Raw genomic sequence first — 21,868 nt, forward strand, 5'->3', positions numbered from 1 at the left:
TCATTTTTAATTTTGGGAAGCACTCGGTTGTACAGGCACTAACAACACAAGGTGTGTGTGGTGCAGTGATGCATACACTACTTCCTGATGGAGTTTGGCTCCTTCACTTTTGTCTCTCCCATGTGAGAGTTCTAAGTAGCAGTTTATAAGGCAGGAATATGTTCTGCTACCATGAAATAATTAAATGTTCATTCAAGAGAAAAAGTAAACAAGAATGAAATTTATGATCTGGCAGTTGGGATAATACTCTGGAATATAAGGTGGATGAATGTCCACCTGTTGTTTCCATAATGGTTAGTATGAAATACTCAGATATTTTGGGGAGCAGGAACTGTACTGCTTCCCCTGCCTTACAGTATGACCTTTCTAATCAGAGGACCATGGAGTGTACTTTCTTTTGCCTATTAATCATGTCATGTAATCTATATCTTCATAGCTTGAGAAACCTCCTGTGATTTGGACTGTAAGATTGCATACCTTGCACTTGGTCTTGTTAAACCTCATGAGATTCTCATGGGCCCATTTCTTGAGGTCATCCAGGTCCCTCTGGATGAAATCCCTCTAGTTCTAGATTAAGCTGATGTTTTAAACAATGTCAAGGTTTGTTTCTTAAAGAAAAAAAAAAACAACCAAATAAATAGTAAGAACCACAATACAGCTTAAAATTACTGGAGAAAATATTTTTTTTTTTGGTGGGTCTGGTTTTCTTTCTTAAGCAAACATGAAATATATAAGTAAAGAGTTGTCATACTTTTTTGTGTTAGACTTGTATCAGCCTCTAGGGATTCTACCAAACATGCTTCTAATAAAAACAGGAAATTTGAGACAGCTGTCAGGTTGTTTAGGGGATGCTAGCAAAGAACCCCAGTACCAACATTGCTAGCTTTTATCCTGTTAAGGTAATTATGGAGAGGTCTTCAAACTGTGATTATGCATTGAAAAGATGAGTCAACCAGAGTATCAAACAAGTTAAAAAGGCGCAACAAGGCAACACATTGAACCTGTTCTCTCCATTTCTATCTCAGTTTCTGGCCGTTTGTTTGATGTGTTGAATAAGATTTTCTCCTTCCCATTCTACATTCATTAAATGTAGATGTAACAAAGATATTTCTAGTGCTTCATGCAAGTCTAGCATGATATCATTTGGCATGCTGTCAATGGAAGAAGAAAATATCAAATGACTGAAGTAATGATGCTTCAGTATTAGGTAGAAGAATACATATGCTCATGACAGGGCTCTTTTTTAGAGAGTGGAGAAACACTTGAATTAAATTCTTGATATAGAGATGTTTCTGTAAAAAGCATACTCTGAAATAGCAAAAGACATATTCTGACCTATTTGAAGTCAGAAACTGCTATTTGGCATTTATTAGTAAGCATAAGAGGATGTCCTGGAGATAAAGTCCATCATAAAAAAAAAAAAAATTAAAGCATTTTTAATTAAAATTAAAATCTGTGAGATAGAATCCTCTTGTCTTCAACATAAAAAATTGCAATGCTAATGGTTAAATGAGACTGCTGTTTAGTATTAACTACATATCTGGTTTATGCATTAACATAAAATGAGATTTCTTGAACTTAATTTAAAAAACATTTTCATATATATATGTATATATATATAAAATTATCTGCCATGATTTATATTTTGCATAATTCTCTACAGATATTTTTATATTTCTGTAAAGATATATAAGTCCAAAAAGTCAAGGTTGTTAACCCTCAGAAGTTGAAAATACATTCCTTTTTAAGCAAGTGTCCACCTAAGAAATAAGAGATTGAGTATTTCAAATTTTATAAGATGCAGGCAAAATCTCCAAAGAAACTCCTCAAGATCTTGTTTGTTTATTGTGTTGGGTTTTTTAAAGCAAATATATTTATGGAATGAAGATGGAGAAAGTTTTGCTCACAGATTTGTATTTTTGAAAAAGAAGCCAACTTTTTCTCACTGTCAATATTGTGCATTGCAGACTGTGAAAATCAAAAGATCCGATTTTCCAGAGCGATTCAATTGACATTTCCTTTCCACACTCTAGACTTCCAAAATGTTAAGAGTATTGATTAAACATCTGGTATTTTGGTAGGTTTCCCATATCTTTAAAAGAACAGCTCTCAAATGATTTGGAGGGCTCCAAAGGCTCAAAAGAGGAGCGTGCTGTTTCTCATTTTAGTGTAATTGAACAGATTTTGGAGGGAGAAAAACTTACTTAAAGTTTTATATATGTTGTGTTCTATAGATGTATGCATATAAATGGAATAAATACTCCAAGTGGCATCTCCTTTCATTTTGGATTGCCATCCTTGTATTAATTTGCTATGGCTAAAAGCAGAGGCTCTCTTTTCCATCTATTTGAGGAAACAGCAATAATAAAAATATGCCCATAATCTGCTGGTTTAAGAGATTAGGTTCATGTCTGGGTAACCATTATTCTTAAGTGTCTAAGCATGGTCAATAGTAGACACCTACAAAATATTTAAGATAAAGGGCCACTGTGGAGGCATCCTTTTGTTGCTATAGCATCTCAGCTGCAGCAAGCAGTGATACAGGAATGCCCTGACCAACAATTCCTGCCTGATTTATCAGCAGAATTATCCTCCATGAACTTCTCCAATCTCTTTTTTACATGTGTTTATCCTTTTGATCTCGATAACATGCCATGGCAATGAGTTTTGCAGCATGCTAATGTACCACATGGAAATGTACCCTGACTTATTTTAAATCTGCCACTTGGTTACTTTCTGGGTTGTTCCTTCATTCTTGTATTTTGTGAAAGAGAAGATAATTGTTCCCTCTTCACTTTCTCCTCTTAATTCTTGTTTCTATAAAACTTTCTCGTCTCTTTTTCAAACTGAGAAATTATTTATACTCTTATATAGTAGAGAAACTGTTTTAATCTGTCCTGTTGACAACCTTAGTGACCTCCTGTTTCTACAGAATCTTCAATTTTCTATGCATCTATGTCTATTTTTAGTTAGTTCTTTAAAATAAGAATTTAGAAGAAAAATGAGAAAATGAGGGGAGCAAAAAAGGAAAGACTCTCCCAGCTTCCATTTTCCTACTTTTCACTCACCTGTGGAACTTTTTTTAAATTTTTGAAAGGTAATTTATTTCCTTATTCCTGAAATTATTTACATGAATTTTAAAAAATAAAAGAAAAAAAGAGACAAATGTGTAAACAAATCCAAATTTTCTGGAATTTTATGCCATGAGGGAACTGAATTATATTTCTAATGCAGGGAATTTTTTTTTTCCAGTTAAAACAATGCTGTGTTTCAAATTGGCTTCAATGGGACCAGATCTCACTCTGGGAAATAAATAAATGGGAAATATATAAAACATTTCAGTTTCCAGCATTTCAAATGCATTGAGTAAAATTTGGGCAATGTTTAAGTTGCTGATGTGCTACTGCTGCTTTCTTGTCATCACTCAGATTTATCTGTTGTATTTCTTGGTTTGGACTGTAGATACTTTGAATTAGATGATGCAATCTAAGCATGGAACTTCAGAGAAGAAAAAGTTGAATTTTTGTATTGATTTTGTTGTGAAAAGAGAAGAGTTCTTGTCAGAATATATAGCTTCAGGTTTCAGATAATACTCTAATAAATTCTAAGCTTCTGACCAGAGTCTTATGTTCTCAGGAAAGAAGGTAAAAGATTCCCCTCTGTAAAAATTCCCTCTCCCCTTGAATGTTTAGCATTCACTTAGCATGCTTTCCCAACTGTTAAATGTGTAACTTTATTTATGGACAAAAGCCACCACTGCAATGTTCTTCAGCTGCTCTTAAAGTCTGAGGGCTGAATGAATTTCAAAAATTATACATTTCACGTGCCTGAGTGCCAAGTCACAATTTTTAACTCAGGATTCATTTCTCAACAAACCTTCTCCCACTCAGCTATCTGGTTTCTGTCTCAGCAGACAGGTCAGGAAGTAGGAAAAGGACAGGTTGGGTATACGAGCTGTACTGCTCCAAACACAAAATTTCTCCCCTTCTTGCAGCTAATGTAGCTCAGTAGCCAGCAATGGAAACAGCTTCCAGGATGGGCAACGAAGGCATGGAATTCCCAGTGACACTTGTTATGCAATGGGAATTTTTTTTTACTGTCTTTCTAGGTCGACACCATGAAGTGTGAGACAGGGAGCTGGCAGAAGCTTGAAGAAATTTGGTAAGAGCAAGGTAATTGTTATGTTCTTAATGATCCTAATATTGCTTATGGGATCAGTTACATTAATAAAAGCTAGTTTAAAATGTTTCTTCTGATAATTTTTCATCCAAAATTATATTTTTATTGAAACAAAAATTTCCTAAAAGAGAAATATCTTAGTTCTGCCAATATTATTAGTATGAAAAGTCCAAGTAAGTAATTGTTGGTTTCTTTTTCCTGATGAAAATACTTTGTTTTGATTTTACACCTCATTTCACATCACTGCTCATAATTTTTTTAAGCTTATATTCACACAATTATGCCATTCTGTCAATTGCCATTGTAACTATTTAATAATTGAACTTGTGGTTGCTATTGCGGTGGCAACGTCATCACATGGATAAAGGGGTCTTGTTGAAAAATGGATGATCCAAAGCACAAAAAGTGTTCCCAGAAAGTCAGGTGTGTCTTTTTAAAGTCTGTGTTTTAATTCCTGATTTGTTACATTTTTACATGATCCTCAGTTCTGGTGAGAGGAAGAGAATCAGAGATTTTATTAGCAGGAGCAAACATGTACCTTATATCCTAATGCTGCTATACATATTTCTGGAATGCTGCATATAGCTCACTGAAAAGCTCAAGGATCATCTGCAGCCAAAACCAACACAAAACCAAAGTCTGAAACATCTTGAAGACAACATTGGTAAAATGTAGGTAATTTATGCAGGGTAAAATGAGCATGTAATTTAAAGAAGGATAAATTCTTTCTGACAGAACCGAGCAGTGATAATAGCGCTGAAACTGCTCAGATTAAGTAGTCATTTTCCACTTTTTCAGGAGGATTCCAAAGCTCATTAATTGTTTTTCCCCCTATTGTCTCCAAGGAGGTTTGGATGGAGTTCTTCCTGAAAATAGGCTGAATGTAAGAGTTCTGGGGTAGCAAAGAACTTCAAGTGGAGTTTTGATTTTTTTGCCTGCTCAATTCCAACTAATTTTTCGCTTCTAGATCCTGAATTCAGAAAAGGTAATAGAAAACTACCATGACTCAGCTTAATAGGGAAAGTGAGAGTGGCTAAGGCAGTTAAGAGAAATGTTGAGTATTATTACTACCAGTGGACTGTTCTCTTGTTCTTTCAATTTCTCTCCAAGAACTAAATGGATCCTTCAAAATCTGGCTAACTACCAAGGACACAATCAAACATCTGTGCACCAGATGCACAGAGCATTATATCCAGCTGTGTTACTGCAGCTACATCTGCAGAACACAGCATATGTCAACTTCCATGGCCAGCAGGCTTTGGAAATACTATCTATAGGAATTAAAGCTTGCAACAGAAGTAAAAGTGTGTGTTTTGCTTTCAACATTTTTATGTCTTCTTTTACCTCCCTGCATTCCTCAACTGGGTTGCTTGTAAGTTTGAAATACTGGGAGGGAAACAGAAGGTGATTTTTCACCACTGGAGACCTGGTTTCTAGTTAGGGTGAAGAAAAGGAGTTTCTTCTCATCCTGTATTTTCATCTTAAATTTTTACTTTTCTCTTAGAAAATACCATAATCAAAGTATTCAGAAAAATAGTCTTTTCTTCTTATGGAGCTGGTGAAAGTCCTGTATTGTAGCTGAGGAAAATTGAGGAGAGCATTTTTCCTAGAGGCCACTAGAGCAGACTTCCAGAAGAATTTGAGAGTTTCTGTTTAACTTGCTGAAGAAATGAGTTTTTATCAGGAGGATATACTGTAGGCTTCCCTAGAAAATACTCAGAAGCATATGGAGGTTCTCTTGCTACATGAAATAGTGAAGTCCTGTCATTCATTGCAATATTTATTTTACATATTACCCTTCTCTCCTTTTCTATTCCCCTCAAGGATTCTGCTGCAATCGTCATAAAAACATGGGAAAAAATATTATATTTGTGTACCTTGATTTTTTCTTCCTAACCATGTAACTCTGCCTTGTTAGGGAAATGCATTAGTAAGTTAGCAAAAGGAAATGAAAAATTTTTTTTTGCAAGAAAAGGAGAAGCAGCAGCACTTGGTGGATGCAGATTGGTAACAGTGGCCACTCTATTGAACTGTCAGTATTCCTTGTGGTTTCTAAGCAAGTGGCTTTAAATTATAAATGTAATTTGTCACAAACAAAATGTTAATTTCACACTACTGAATGCATAAAACATTTTTCATGCTGGTATGTTTGCATATCTAAACTTGGTTTATTTTTATTTTAAAATATCTCTTATATTTTTAAGGTATTGGTTTGCCTATTCAGTTTTACCTTGCTGAATCATTCTATTCAAAATTCTTTATCTTCAGTAAATATTCATACATGATCAGCTGTATTCAAACTTGTGATTTTATTGAAACACGATACATCTTCAAAATTCGACCACATGCAAATATATTGCTTTTGTATATTGAAATTAAAAAAAAAGAGGAATTATTTTATACATAGAGAGAAAATGTTTAATCAAAACCACCTAAACAATGCAACCATGTTACGAAAAAAGAACAGACATTTACAAGGAGAAATTAATATAAAACCAGAATGTTTCATTTTATTAATATCTACTAGTACCAGACTCCTTATGCAGCTGTAAATGCTAATTATTTACTACATCTTACATAAAATTCTCCTTAGCTTTGATTCACTGTTCTCTCTATTTTTGAACCTTCTCCTCTCTGTGTCCTGGTCTTGCAGTAGTAATAGCTGGACTTTAGACTCATCTTGCCCTGCATATTTGCCTCTTATGACACTGCCAAGTGCAGAACAGTGTTGTGCTAGCAGGAGACATAAACAAGATGAAGAACATTAATTTTCCCTAGCTTAAATCACCGGCAGTGTTATCTAGGCTCTGAACTTAGTATGTATCCAGATAATAATGGGAAGCAAGATGAAACATTTTTGTTTCCATTCCAGGCCTTTTAATAGCAAATATTTTTCCTTGGAAGAAATGTTTTTCTAACTGGACATTTTTTCTCCAAAAATAGAAGTTCCACTCTACTAGTAAGTAACTCATATGAAAGCTACTGGCTGTTTTTCTGCTGTTTGTAACTGGAACCAGAATAAAGGTTACAAATTATGATTCACAGCATGGGTCTGCTGATGTGGTTAAAATGACTCATAAATTAAGGCGATGGCAAAATCAACTGCATTAATGCGATCTAGAATAAAATTAAGTAGTTGTGTGATGTTCTTGATTAAATGGCATAAAGTTGTTAAAGTAACGGAATTTAAGGAGAAGAGTAACTGATACTGTTATTCATATATACTTCTAGTTGTTTTACAGTAGAGAATATTTAATTTTTGTATTTTATTTTTTATGATTAAAAAAAAACCCAGAAAAAATACTTTGCTGATTAAAACATACTCCACATCTTATGCAAAACACATCTGAGATAAAATTACTCCAGTCAGAATGTGGGAGAACAGAATTTTATTCCAAGATTACTGTGTTCTCACTAACATTCTCAACTACCTATACGCTTCCAGAATATTTTGTAATGCTTTAAAATATTCTCACACTACTTTTGAAGTCAGCTATATCAGTTACGTTTTGTCTAGGGTAGGGTTTTTTACCTCATTTCCCCACTGCCTTTGTCCTCTTCTGCAAGGAAAAGAGTGGAATTATGTGAAAGTTTTCGTTTATTGCTGACAAATGCTGCTCCTTTGATATGACAGGTGTCTAGGGCCTGTGCACTCCCACTGTGTAAATAAAAACATATTTACACAGCGCTGGAATCAGTGTCCTCTCTCACATATGAAGAGACACTCAGGAAAGAATAGGTGGGGAGATTTGAATAAACAGAGAGAGAAAATAAGGGTGAGGTAGAAGGTTATAAAAATAAATAATATCAAATGCTGATGTTCTGGAAAGTAGTATCTTTCCAGAAAATGCATAAAAATGGAAAGAACAGGGAAGAAATAACCTGACAGCTGCCATGAATGTTGAAGTTCATAAGGAGCACTAACTTTGCTAGGTACAGCTGGAGAGATGTGGAAAAAAAATAGTAAAAGGGGCTGTTTTGATAGATTGTAAAGTAGACAAAAAAAGCCTGAAACTGTTGACTGCTCAGAGGAGGTTTCAATTGCCATATTACTGTTTTCTTTCTAAATTAAAAACTATTCTCACTTAATGTTTGGAAAAAAAATTCTTGTTTATTCAAAACTTTATCAAATCTCATATTTGTTTGAAAGTATTTAATAAAAGTCAGATGTTTAATAGATGTTAGAAATTTTTGTGTGTGACTCTGTCATCATAAATAAAAAGTACCTTGGAGGCAAAACTGAACTCCTGAAAGTAATTTTGATTATTTCATGTTGCAATGGTCGGGAGTGGCAAATCTTCAGTTCTGCAATTTACTCTGGTAGTAGAGCCTTGGCTGGTGATGTTGTTACTATTGGTTGGTGATATTTGTTGCTATTGTAATGTCCTCAAAGAGATCACCCAGCACTTATTGACAGGCAAAGGTGAATATGAAAGGTGTTTTAAAGGTTTTGGGCACAGACTCTTGAGTACCTATCATAAGAAAGCCTTCTCTTAATATATTCTTTTTTTATTCAGCTCATAGATGTTCAAATCTGAATCCATTTAGGAAGAGAGGTAATAATTTTTATTAAAATGTTCATATTTAGTGATAAGAAGCAGATGGAAATAGGACAGGTTCTTGTATCAGTAATATCACAGAGGGCTATAAAGTATTCACTGATACAGGATGTGCTGACCAGTTTCCTACAAGGAATTGTTATGAGCTCTACTGTCATCTTACACTGAGAGAGAAGGCAGGGGTTTAGGAAAGCATCATTAACTTCCTTGCAGAACAATTGTGAACAGTTTCCAGAACATTTGATTGCATTTTTATGCAGCAGCTTTTTCAGGCCACCTAGAACAGCTGTAGCTGCTTTTTTTTTTCCTCTCCTCATTACCTACTTTCCTTTTGGAACACTGATGTTGCCAAGTTTTAAACTATCAAGTTATTTTTCATCTTTCCTTGAAAGATTTGGAAACAATGATTTTCCACAAGTCAGTACTTTGTTACAGCTTGGCAAATGGCCACAGTCGTAAAGTTTTCAAGTCCAAAATAGTTATACTATTAGAATCCATTAAAAAAAAATTATAACAAATTTAAATTATTTAGTGTATGATTGCTGCCATTTGTATAGTGAAGTCCAGGACACATTTGCTCTGAAGGGAGATAGAAAGAAATATTTAAAAATCAAAGTAGGAGATCAGAAAGAATCTCACCTTGAAGATTTCCATTAAGTTATAGCAATAATTTTGCTGAGAGTTTGGGTGAAGAGGAATTTTCAACCAGGGGTCTTAGCTATTGCTCAAAAATATTAATTAGCCATTTTTAGGAAGTTAACTTGTGGTACTGTAAATCCTTTGTGTTTTCTGTATCCATGGATATGCTGTGCCATGTTTTCTTCTCCTTCAGATTTGCAGTCATTTTAAATAATCTGATCAAGACAGGAAAGGGATTCTTGTGTGTCTCACATAATTTTCATTCTTTCTGCTCACATGTGAAATAGCTGAGCCTAAGGAAGGGAGGAGTCATAAATCTGATATGCTGACAGGATTATTTTCAGAGGAAGAAAATGTCTAGCTCATCTTAGTTCTAAACTTTGTAATAACCCCTTTTTCATAAGTAGAACTATTAAACCATTGTCATTTACTTATTATTTTTTCTGGTAGAATAGCTAAGAGGAGCTGTGCTATTCCTTGTGAAGACAAGGAATTTGAAACCAAAGATCATAGAGACCTTCTAGTGTTTGCATTTTTTCACCCTTCATTTTCCATATAATTCCTTTTTTTTAAAAAAATTACAACTAGTTTTACTTTTCTCATTTTGTTTTGCAAGGTAATTTTCATGTGACCAAGCAGAGATTTAGTTTATTTATCACTTGTAGAAGTAGTTATAGTCTATATCTTTCAAAGTACACCTAAATTAAAATTTAATAAAGATATTGCAATCATTTATTTTTTATTATTGCAATTTTTCAGTTCTAGAATGATTAGTCAGGCTGCTAAGTCATGGGTAATGCTTCTCTGCTTTCCCTTTCCTGGTTGTAACTTGTTCACAGTATCATGAATATTTTTGAGCTATTGTTAGTCATTCTGCTACAGATTTTTAAAAAGGGACTGTTTCTCATATTAAGTTGATACATATTTTAACAGTCTGTATACAGTGCTTTATATAATAAGTGTTAGAGGTCACTTACCAGAAGTTCTTTGTGTCTAATACATCAGTCTCATCCTGTTGTAAGCGTGGGAGTTCTATTTTAAATCACAGTACATGTTTCTCCTTGTCTATGCTGCTTTTATTTTTGTCTCTGCCATAGCACTGTGATCTGCTATGATTAACATCATGGCCTTGAAATCCAACATTCTTGCTATATGCATGATATTTTCCTTTAACACATTTCATAGAAGGGCAAGTTCTACTTTGTAGCAAGCATCACTTATTCAGAACTGGAAAAAATTAATTTATTTGGTCGAAGGTTCCAAGGTCTTCAATCAAGGCCAGATAATTTCCTAATATCCCAACCCTTTTGTTGCAAAGATTTAAAGTATTGGATTATTTTTATTATTTGTTCCCTTTTATTTATGTATTTAGCATTTTCCTGTTTCTTTCATAAATTAACAGAGAGTAAATAAAATATTAAACATAACAGTAATAAAGATTAAGCTCAACATGTTCTGTCATCTTAAAGCAATTGCAAATTGTTCCCTTGAAGCCTAGTAGAGACTAAATATGGAAGCTCTCTAATGGAAGCTTGACACACTCACTAGTGTGTCCATGTTGATTGTTTCAGTGCAGTTCTTGACAGATTTAAAAAGGGAAAGGCACAATGGTAGTCATGGCAAAGCCATGATTCAATCTTCTAGCTTGAGTAGTTCCTCTTTCTCCTCAGTTACCACAGCCCTTTGTTTTTTCTTCTTTTTGTAACCTGACTCTAACTGATCTACCTCAGAACAGTTCCAAAAAGAGTTTAAGCACCACAGCTCAGAAGTGGAATGGTTGCATAAAACTGCTGCATAGGAACCATTTCAGCTGGTATTGTTTCCATCAGGTTTGCATCATCAAACCATGTCCTCAGGCATGATGACTATATAAGAAAATATTAAATTAATTGGATGTATTGGGAATGAGAGAAATATAGGACTGATCTTTTTAGGAAATCAAGAAATATCACTTTTTTAATAGAGATTGAGTGTCATTTTAATATAAATTAGATAAATTAGGAAATATTTTTTAAAATCTTACATCATTGTTCCAGTGCTGTATGAATAGGCCGTCTAACATTAATAAAATACATTATTCTAACAGTAATTCAAAATTAAGCTTGCAATGAATGCTCAACACAGAAGCATACGTGGTCTAGGAAAAAACCAATACTTAACAAGCAAAATGACTGGGTGCTCTGGTGGAAAATGCAGTACTACTGCAGCCAGCAAGGTAGAGGAATTGTATTCTGAGAAAATTGCAACATTTTTCTCCTCTTTTAGCTAGGTATTTGAAGTGTTCCTGAATTACAAAGTATTTTATTTGACTAATATCTGCATATATTATTTCAGTTATTGTTCCAATTCATGTCACTGTATTATATCAAAATGGCATTAACATCCCATTTGTTTCTGTTGGCCCTATAATTCAGTTAAGGCGTCAGAGAAACTGTTTCTGTTACTAAATCATTTTTTGTGAATAACATCTTAATATTTGTCCCCTAAGCCATCCTTTAATGTGAGTGATCTGAGAGGAGCCCACTTTCCCAAGCATTTTTGCACAAATGAAAATCTGCCATCTTGATAGCTTTGCAAAACTGCTCCAGTCCTAATGTTGAACAAAACATTAATGACCAAAATGCTGCCTTCCTCAACTCTTTGATTAACACACATTTCTAAAACTGTGGTTTGAAATTGAGCTATTTTTTTTCTTCTTTAAAATAAGTGATGCATATAAACATCGACTACTTTCAGGACTCAAAACGTCAGGTCTCTCATATAGAATTTGAAAAAATTTCCCTGTATTTTCAGTTGCTGTCCAGGCTTTTTCTGTAGCTGCTATCTTGATTGTTGTGAATCTTTGCTATGAATTAGAATTTTGTTACAGCTCCCAGCATAATGTTTTTGATCTACCATAGAAAGTTGTACTGGTTTTACTACTTACTGATCACTTTTTGCAACACAGTCTTCAGAGGTAATACTAATTTTCTTTCTGTAATTTTTTTTCTACCTGACCCAAATTATCCAATAACTTGTCCTGTGGTCTGGTACTTTCTCATATGTCAGACTGGATGTTTCATGGTTCTAAGAACATACTACATCACTGTACTGATGGGGCTGCAGTAAGTTAGAGTTGCCTGCCCAATCTGTTTAAAGGTTTTTAAATGAAGTCCTTTTTCTCACTGTTTTGACGTTTTTACCCTTCTCTAACAAAAGTAAATCTGTAACTGGGAATTACCAATATTTCAGCAGAATTGGTGAGTATGCTGTTAGAAAATGTTGGTGATCTTGGCAGTAGTGGGGTGGGTTTTTTTTTAAATCTTAAACTTATTTAATTTTTTTTTCCCTTTGGGCTTTTTAATTTATCTCTTGCTCTTCTCAAGAGTGCTCTTGTGTTTGCTTTGTGCTAAGGACTGGTCTTAAGGAATCTTGATGTTACATGATTATTTGCGGCTTGGCTTTCTCTCTCTAGGCTTGCGTTCCATTCAAGCCACTAAACCAACTGGCAGTGAGCTTCTCTCTGGCTTTTCATGTACTGCTGGGAGGCAGAAAAACCAGTTTTATCCAGACAGCACTGTGAGGATGAGTTGCATGAAATTACTTATACAGCCTGCTTGCAAAAAAATTTACATTTCTTGTAAGCATATGCATTGTCTGTTATTAAATGCATTTCTAGGACTTAAAAATGGCATACCATATGAGAGAATGGTTTGCTATGTGGCAAGACAAACTGTAGGTCTATCCAAAAAAGTCAGGTTTGAATGTGTTATCATTTTAAAGTACATCCTGAAACGGATGTAGTGGAATATATCTTCCTACAGGAAATCAAAATAAATAGGTTATATTGAGCAGTTGTCATCTGGAAATGGGAAGTAAAATGTTTTCTATAGATTTTCCTCAGAGTCTTCATACGGATTTTTTTACTTCACACCAAATATCATTAAGCTGCTAGTAGCTGAAAATCTTGTGTGTGAGAACAGAAGATAGCTTTTCCCCATCAGTGAAGGCATTTTTGTTTAATAACAACTTTGATCCTTCTACTGTTGGCAATGGTCATTGAGAAATCCTGACATAAAGAAGGTATCTGCAAGATAAAGTTCTACAAGGGATGATTAGCAGCACTTAAGTTTTCTTTTTGTTGAAAGGAAGAATCCCTGATTGAACAGTGCATTGAATGATATGACAAGCAAGTACTTGATCCCTGTCCAGCTGGAAAGGAATTGTATTCATCAGCAGCTTTTTAGCTAAGGATGTCTTTATATTTTCACTCTTTGTTTGAGTCTCTCCAGATCCTCCCTTTACTTCATGTCAGCACTATATAGTAGGTATGCCAAGTGGTTTTGAAATTTAAATTACAGTCTCTTTTTCAGATGTTATTGGAAAGAACATGTAATTTATAACCACGTGTTAGGAGTACAGGATGTTCATGGTTCACTGCCAATTCTTCTTTTGTAAAGTTAATAAAACTTTCATAAAACACTTATACACTTGTATATTTCATGGTAAAGATTTTTTTATCTCATAGGCTAATGTAAAGATTTATTAAAAACATTTTTTTGTTAAGAGGAGTGTCAATAGTTTGCAGCTGAGTGTAATTTTGAATTCCCAGTAGATGACAGTCTGACTGAAAATGACACTAACAGCTTTGTTGATTTAGCACTAAAAATAAAGGATTCTTTCAAATGATATAAAGCTCTAATACCCTGAGTGTGCTGAAATACACTTGAGACCCTTAAGTAGAGTTTCAGCGAAATGTTCGCCAGCACTCTGGATTCCGGTGAACAAGCATTAGCGTGCTTCCTGGCACTGACCCACTGGGCTCCCACCTAGAAATTAATGGGAAGGACTGGGATACTGCACTGAGAAGAGAAACTGATATGTCTAAATATGGGAGCCATCAGAGCTTTGCATAATGTCATGGAATGGACTTCTAGTAAGACCTTGTGACATCATTGTTAACTAAGTTTTCGTTTCTTTTTCTTCAAAAATTGAGCTCTTGAAATATTTTATTCAGTATCAACTCAAACCTACTACCATCTGATAGCTATGAAGAGGTATGTGAAAAGAGTTGATGGTTTTATGCCAGCTTCTGCAGGATGGTTGTTCACTCTCTTTTTGTGATGTGATAATTGATATCTTTGCTGGCGATCTTGGCAAAGACGCTGAGGATTAAATAGCCCAAGAGATGGAACTTTCCTAGTCTCCTAAGTGAGAAACAGACATGTTGGCCAGGCAGCATGGAAGAGTCTGCAGTGCTTCTGCTGTACTGTACTAAACAGAAATACTGCAACAGGGTTTCCTCCATCTTTGAATGGCTTTTTATTCAAACTAAGGGTATTTAGAGCTATATTCTCATCTTTTTCTCATTTGAACCCATTTTTCCCTTGTAGTCTGGAACAGGTCAGGTGACAGTGAAAAAAGTATTTTCCACAACTTTACAGCCACCTACCCTAAGCATCTGCATCAGTATAACTGGGATAGAAAGCTCTACACTTCCTTAAATGATTACAAAGGAAAGTGATGAGGTGTAGAAAGTGACTTTAGTGTCGAGTTTGTAACGAGTGGTAGAGGGCACTGATAAAGTTTGTTACATATAGGATCCAATTTTTTAATGAGAAATCTACAAAGGCAATACCTCTCTCAGTCTGGTAGCTACCACTCAAAAAAAAAAAAATCACTATTTACTTTGAGCCTGCCAACTTTTGTTATTTCCACCATATGTTGTGACTACTGCTGCACATTTTTACTTTCTTTAACATTTTTCCTAAAACAATTCACTCCTGATAGACAAGCAGCTAAACTTGGAGAACAGAAGGCCTACATTTACAGATCCATAAATGGTAGTAATAATAATATCTACAAATGGTACTTTGTGCTGTGAAAACAGTAGCCCTGAATACTGTAGGAAGCAAAGAGAGATCTAGGAAAAACTAAGGATTTGTTGTATTTTTCTATTTTATCCTGCCTATGTGATAAAATAGAAATGTGGATCCTTAGAGAATCAATTAGTGTGCATAGAAATAAGGAGGAGGTAATTATATAGAGGGAGTTAAAGACAAAATGGTTGAAAAGTTAATGTGTTTATAAGAAAATTTTGAGTGGCTACTGATTCTTGACCTAGATCACACAGTGATCACAAATTTGACTCGAATAAAATCACTTTTTTAATGCAAATTAAGTTCATATAATGGAGCAACTTTTGACTCAGATTGACCTCCCAATACAATGTGTGGGATGTATACACACAAATTATGAGAACATAAGCTGCCTTTCTGAAAATAGCTTAGCTAAGTGGCTGTTTTGTGCTTTTTCTTCTACGAGCATGGCTTTCCAGATTCAGAAAAAGAAATGGAGAGGATCTTCTCAGTTGTTGTAAGGATCCTTGCAAACTTCACATCACTAATCAAAGAGCATCTAAACTATTTTAGTCCTATATGAATGTAGCATAATAAAGTCAAAATTCTGAGGTTTTTGAAAAGCAATATCATTTATATATTTATATTTAAAAAATAAAAAGGTGGCTATTCTCTGCAAGGAGCTCTGCTGTGCCAATTGTGTTTTCTAACTGAAGTAATCCTATCCATTTTTAATGTCAGATGAAAATCGTGGTGAGGTTTAGGATATTTCTGCGTAGGCCATGACTGGGGTGCAAGGCTTATGTGGCAGCCTTCCTTAATGAGGCTTGTGGGAAAAGAAAATACCCTTTATTAAATTACCTGAGAAAGCCTGAAGATAAGAGAGCACCTTTTAGACACACAAGCTCTTCAAAAGGGTTGTTCTAAATGAATCTTTCCAGATCTGACTGAGAGCTGACCACCATGTTTTTTTCACTTCCACAGTAGATTCTCTCCTCTTAAACTTCCAATAGGCTAAATTTGTCTAAGGTATTTTTTGATTTTTTCATCCCATCCCATCAGCTTTACTGAAACACTTTTGCTAGGAAAGCCTTCTGTATTGTATGAACACGAATCTGCAGAGGAAATAGAATCACACTGGTACCATTACTATTAATCTCCCTTAAGATGATTAGAAAGCAGGCAAAACATATGTTAAACTTGGAAAAGATGAACAATGCATACTGGAGTCTTTAACACCTTCCAATTGGAAAGAAATAGTTTTGTTATTTACAGTTATTTTGTTCGGTATTAAATTTACAAACATTTAACTTATTTGACCACAATTTTAATATAACATTCTTGAAATACGAAAGTCCTCTAGATAACTACAGTCAACATATTTGTTTTGGAATGTTCTTCTTCTGTAAATAAGAAAAAAATGAAAAGAAAATAGAATATGATTATAAAATAGAGATTAGAACTAAGTGAAAAAAAAAAGAAAGTCATTTGTATTTCCCTGTGTCTTTCATACTATTATAATTGTCAAAGATTAGAAGATGACAAAAATTTGGATCAGCTGGTTTGTGGGCGGGATAGATCTGCCTCAATAATATCCTGTGAATGATGGAGTATAAGTTACAGTTATATCAGAAATTTCATGACTATTTTATTAAACTCTGTAGAGCAGTGGGCCTTACAGTGACTGGGAAAGGTGGTACAAGAGTGTTTTCTCTTTGTGATGTGAACCAGCCCCTTGGCCGTGCACACTGTGATAAACCTGCACTTGTGCAAAAGGCTGCTGCTTTCTGAAATGGTGCTTTCACTCTTTGAAGGGCCAAGGGACCCAAGTGCTGCTCTCCTGAACCCCCAGTGAAGACTTCCTCGTCTTCTTTATCTCATTCCATTTTCCTTGATTGCTGGAGCTCCTCTGAAAGGAGTCTGCCACTGGCAGAGCATAGATGCTTCTCTTCCCTGTCACTGTCTTTTGCAGCAGCCCCTCAGACCCAGCTCTGGAGAAAGCTGCATGCTGTATTATTTTCATGCAGGAATAGCCTCTTCCCAACTGACGTATTTTTTTCTAAATACATACTAGACCATTTTCTGCTAACAAAACCAATAGCACCCTATAAAAACTAAAGGATAAAGCAAAGGCATTAGGCATAATGCTTTCAGTGGTGCAAACTTGTTTGTGCTAGTACCGACTTAGTTAAATATTCACCAAATATATCTTAAGGTGTTTTGAATTTTTTTTGTTATAAAATATATGTTAGAAGATTAAAGCATGTACAGAACATTCCTCCCTCTCATTCATGTCAAAATGAAATTGATAATTGCCAGTTTTTAACCAGCTCAAAAGATGCTTTCACAGCCTTCCCTTTGCAGGAGATTACTTATTGTTGCCTTTGATGTTGACACTATTTAATAGAGATCTTTTTTTCTTTATGAATTGTTTCAACTTGCTCATGCTGTCTTCAATTTAATGAAGCTGTTGAGAAGAAAACTGTAAACAAATGAGATAGGATGGTTTAGGAAGAATGTGAATTGTATTCTTTAGCAAGAATTGTTTATGGGGATGGTTTCATAATATGTAAAACATATGGACCACCAGAAATCTAAATGTCAGACTTTAGGTCTTTGATTTATTATTTTATGTAATTTACATTTTATCCACTTTTTTTTCCCCCATCTCTCTTCCATTTTAACATATCATATTGTAGTAGTAGAATTGAACAAGATATGCTCCTGTTACAAGACTGTACCATTCACTGGAACATATCAAAAATGCAAGCTACCAAATGTCACAATTTTAAAGCTTAGTAAGGATCTGTAGGTATTAAACTTGAAAGAGACAATAAAATTTATTTTGCTTTACTAGCTATTTCCTTTTAGAAATGTATTCTTAGATCCATCTACAGTACAGATTTCCTGAGTCTGTTTTCAGTACTTGTTTATACTTGCATTATATCTGTAAAAGCTGCTTTCTCACCTAATGGCCATCTCTAATCACCAGATTTTGTTGCAAGAGAACCAAAACCAAATCAGTTTTCAATATTTTGTTTTGTATTGAAACAATAAATCCATTTTTCTGCACTTTAATTATGAGTGAACAAGCATGTAAAAGTAAAGACTATATCACAGTAAAGTGACTGCTTATTCACTAACTTCATTTAACCTACGTATTTTGCATATTAGTAGGGAAAAACAGTGCACAACTAGTGCAAACTATAGCCACGTCAGATGAAGCCTTTTTTAATTAAACCAACACAAAACAGTGGAATTCAGATTAATAGCATTCATTTGCCTTTGAGAGCTTCATTTCTTGGGAGTTTACCTGAATTTTAACATTCTTGGAAAATTAAAACGTGTGTTGCTTAGTTTGCTCTACACCTGTAGACATTTTGCTAATTAGCTTCACAAATTCAGATCAGGTGTTGACTAGTACAAAATAATTTGCTGCCCAACAAAAAAAACCCAAAAAAACCCAAAAAAAACAGGCTGGTGTGGAATTGTCATCAGGGAAAACAGGAAAAGAAAAAAAGTTGAGTAATCTTTGATCCTGCTTTCAGCAAACCTCTGCTGTACAAGTGAACGGGAGATCAAACGTGAACAGATTTTTGTGCTGTACTGTGCTATAGGAATCCAATACTCCAAGAATCCAATGTAAGTAAAAAAATGAAATCTGCCAAGAACATCATAATTACTTAGAAATTATTACTGAGAAATAGAAAAATGTGGCTTGCATATATTCCTGAACTGATGGACTTCATCTGAAGGTAGCATTGAGCTGTTGTCAGTCAATTGCATCTATTCAGGAGATTAGACTTTTGAGGGACATGGTATACAAGTAGCACATTGCTAATGTTGGATAATTTCTTCTTCTGGGTGTGGGTCTGTGAAATTTACCTCTTCCTGAGTATTTCATTACCAGTGTGATTATTGGTCTCTAGAGCTGTGTTTTAACTTTTTATTATTAAATTATTCCTTTGAAGGAGAGTTCTGTAAAAAGACTTGTTACAAAGGGTGTTACTGTTTTCCTGTATTATTTTCTAGCAGAAATTCATTATTTCCTCATTTTTAACTAAACATTTCCTGGAAAATGACACTTTGTTGGTTTTAGGATACATATCTTCATACACATAATTTTATCTGCTTTAAGGTGGTCTGTATACATTGTATTCTGGTATAGCTAGTTAGGGTTACAGTAGGATGTTTCAGGTTTGATTCGTTTTGGTGATACCAAATGTAATAATTCATGTCTAAGAATGTAGATATGTCACTGACAGGCATTTGTTCCTATTTGGCATGAAGCTAGACTGATAAAAGTATATGTGCAGAGGAAGTGTGTCTATACATTGAGGAAGAAGGGGTTTACACCTTTTTGTTACATCAGAATCAATAGGGAATACAGTTTTTGTGTAGCCAAAGCCTTAAACAAAGAGCTTCAAGGCACACCGTGTCTTAAAGTAAGTAGCTGATAAATGAGAAATTGACTGAAAACAGTAGAAGGATGGTTTAGCTGAAACCCTGGAGCAGATTAATCTGTAATGCTGCTTTTTGGTTTTATTTTTTGATTGTGATTTCATTTTGCTTGGGCTAGAGAAGCTTTGTTGATTTAACAGCTGGCAAAAAGGTGATTTTACTCCTCAGCACAGCTGGCTTGCTCACAGTGCTGTTAGTAAGGTCCTTCTGCATGTTTTGGAATGACACCTGTGCCAGCAGCTTTTTTACAGCCTCCTGTGCGTGTTGTATGTTGTCTGTGTGTTCATGTGTGTCTGTCAGCTGGGGCCAGGGTGGAGAGGGGTAATTGCAATGAAACGGAACAAAGTCTAAATGCTTGGTTGAGGTGGCATCCACCCAATGACTGCTTCTACTCCTTTTCCTGCTCTCTCCATCCCACTCCTTCAATAAAAACTACATTTTCCTTAAAAACCTTCTATACATTTGAAATAAATGTAAATATTGAAGCATCTGGATGTGAACTATTTAGGGACCTAGTGAGGTCCCTTCTTCCTTGTATAATTCTTCATCATTGTCACTCCACCCTACTTAGGCTACCCACCCAGGCTTAATTTTGTTCCTTTCACTTGTTCCATACCGCAAATATTCATTTTTTTATGCCTCCTGTGATTTCAAATTGTGCATTAAATATACTTTGCAGGGATTTGAAAGAAATAATTTACTCTGTCATTTTAATTTACAAGTTTATGAGGGTTTTGCTCTTTTTTTTTCTTCCACAGTGAGCTATGTTGCTGTAACAGATATTTTTATATGTGAAGCTGGAATGTAGAGCCTCTTTGATATTATGAAATTTGTTCATAAGATGCTATAGCAGATTGCTTAATGGTAACAATCTTATTTTTAAGTCAAAGCAGAATTCTCCATTACTTTTGTCTTTCTCTAGGTATTTACCTATCTTGTTCTTTCAGGCTATGGCTCTTCAAGGTTGTTTTTTCAATATTATCTCTTTAATCTCTCTTCTCTCTCCTATGATAATTAGCTCCCTTCTGTGTGACTCAGCCCACTAGGCAGCAACAGAGTATTAGTATTAGGTCAGTTAATAATAATTGTCAGCTTTCCACATACTCAAGAAAACAGGCCCGTGCAAGAGGCTCTGGCTGATTTTGGGTAACAAGATAATGGAAAACTATCTTTTAGCAGGGATTAAAGAGTAGCTTTTCCTCTTGTATGATAGCTTAGGTAATGTCAATTCATAAAAAACAGCTACACCAGAATTGGGAGCTCTACACACACTGTATCTGAAGTGTCTCATATATTAGTGAGGGACTAACATTTCTAGAAGGCACAACTGCCTGTCAAGAAAGATAAACCAGGCTACTACGTGCTTAATTCTCATTCCTGCAGCCTTTGCTGGCTAAAATGTGATCTCTGCTGCTCAGGGCTGTCATGTTAGGCCATTGTCTGTCATATTGAAGTAAGAAAAAAGCAAAATATTTCTCATTCCAAACAATGGTGGCACTGTTTGCCAATATTTTTCCAGTAGTTCAACATGATAGAATCACTTTAGAATATGAACCATCCATTCAGTCCTGAATTGGTGCTGAATATAATCAGGCTCTCACAATGTCCTGCTTTGTTATGTGGGTCAGAGTAAGTCTTTTGGTGCTCTTTTGCAACTGTGCTTTGGTGTCTCTCACTGTGAACCTTGGCATATGAAAATTTCTTTGTGGCTTTAAATGCTATAAAGTTGTTTTTTGCAGCACCAGTGACCAAGAGGAGAAGTAATTATATGTGGCTTGGACTTACTTCTATTCAAAAATAAACATGTAATTAGGAGATAATTATAGCTATGAAATAATTTGATATAAGGGAGATGAAAATGTAGATTTGGATAACTTTCACTACATAAAAAACTTATTTACCTGTGGTTTTGTTCACATTTTAAGAACAGCTCTTTCAGTTCAGAGCTTGTGATAGGAGGAACTAATTAATTACAGAAATATCCTTCCTGGTGATTCACAGCTTGTTAATTACTTGCTAAAGTTTCTTTGACAGTTCTGTATATTCTGTCCTGGTTGCTGAAATGTCCAGACAATGTTTTCCTGAGTTGGAAGGAGTTAGATCAGTCCTCCATACCATCAGAAAGCACAGGAAAAGTACTTGAATCTGGAGCCATATGAGCTGGCACCCATATCAAAGAAAGACTGCACTGTT

General features: G+C 34.9%; 1 long non-coding RNA gene across 8 annotated transcripts in view; it reads left to right on the top strand.

Annotated features, from left to right (window-relative positions):
• The window catches only part of LOC138111305 (uncharacterized), a 224,947-nt gene that overhangs the window by 159,692 nt on the left and 43,387 nt on the right, over positions 1–21,868 (top strand). For 5 of the 8 annotated variants that reach the window (XR_011151323.1, XR_011151322.1, XR_011151329.1 and 2 more), the window contains 2 exons: positions 4,109–4,172; positions 5,147–6,317. This is a non-coding gene — a long non-coding RNA (uncharacterized lncRNA). Of the gene's footprint in view, positions 1–4,108; positions 4,173–5,146; positions 6,318–7,051; positions 8,341–21,868 lie in introns of those variants that run through there. The other 3 variants (XR_011151324.1, XR_011151327.1, XR_011151328.1) reach the window with 3 other exon arrangements.

Source organism: Aphelocoma coerulescens, chromosome 5 (assembly GCF_041296385.1).
Source record: "Aphelocoma coerulescens isolate FSJ_1873_10779 chromosome 5, UR_Acoe_1.0, whole genome shotgun sequence".
Lineage (NCBI taxonomy): Eukaryota > Metazoa > Chordata > Aves > Passeriformes > Corvidae > Aphelocoma > Aphelocoma coerulescens.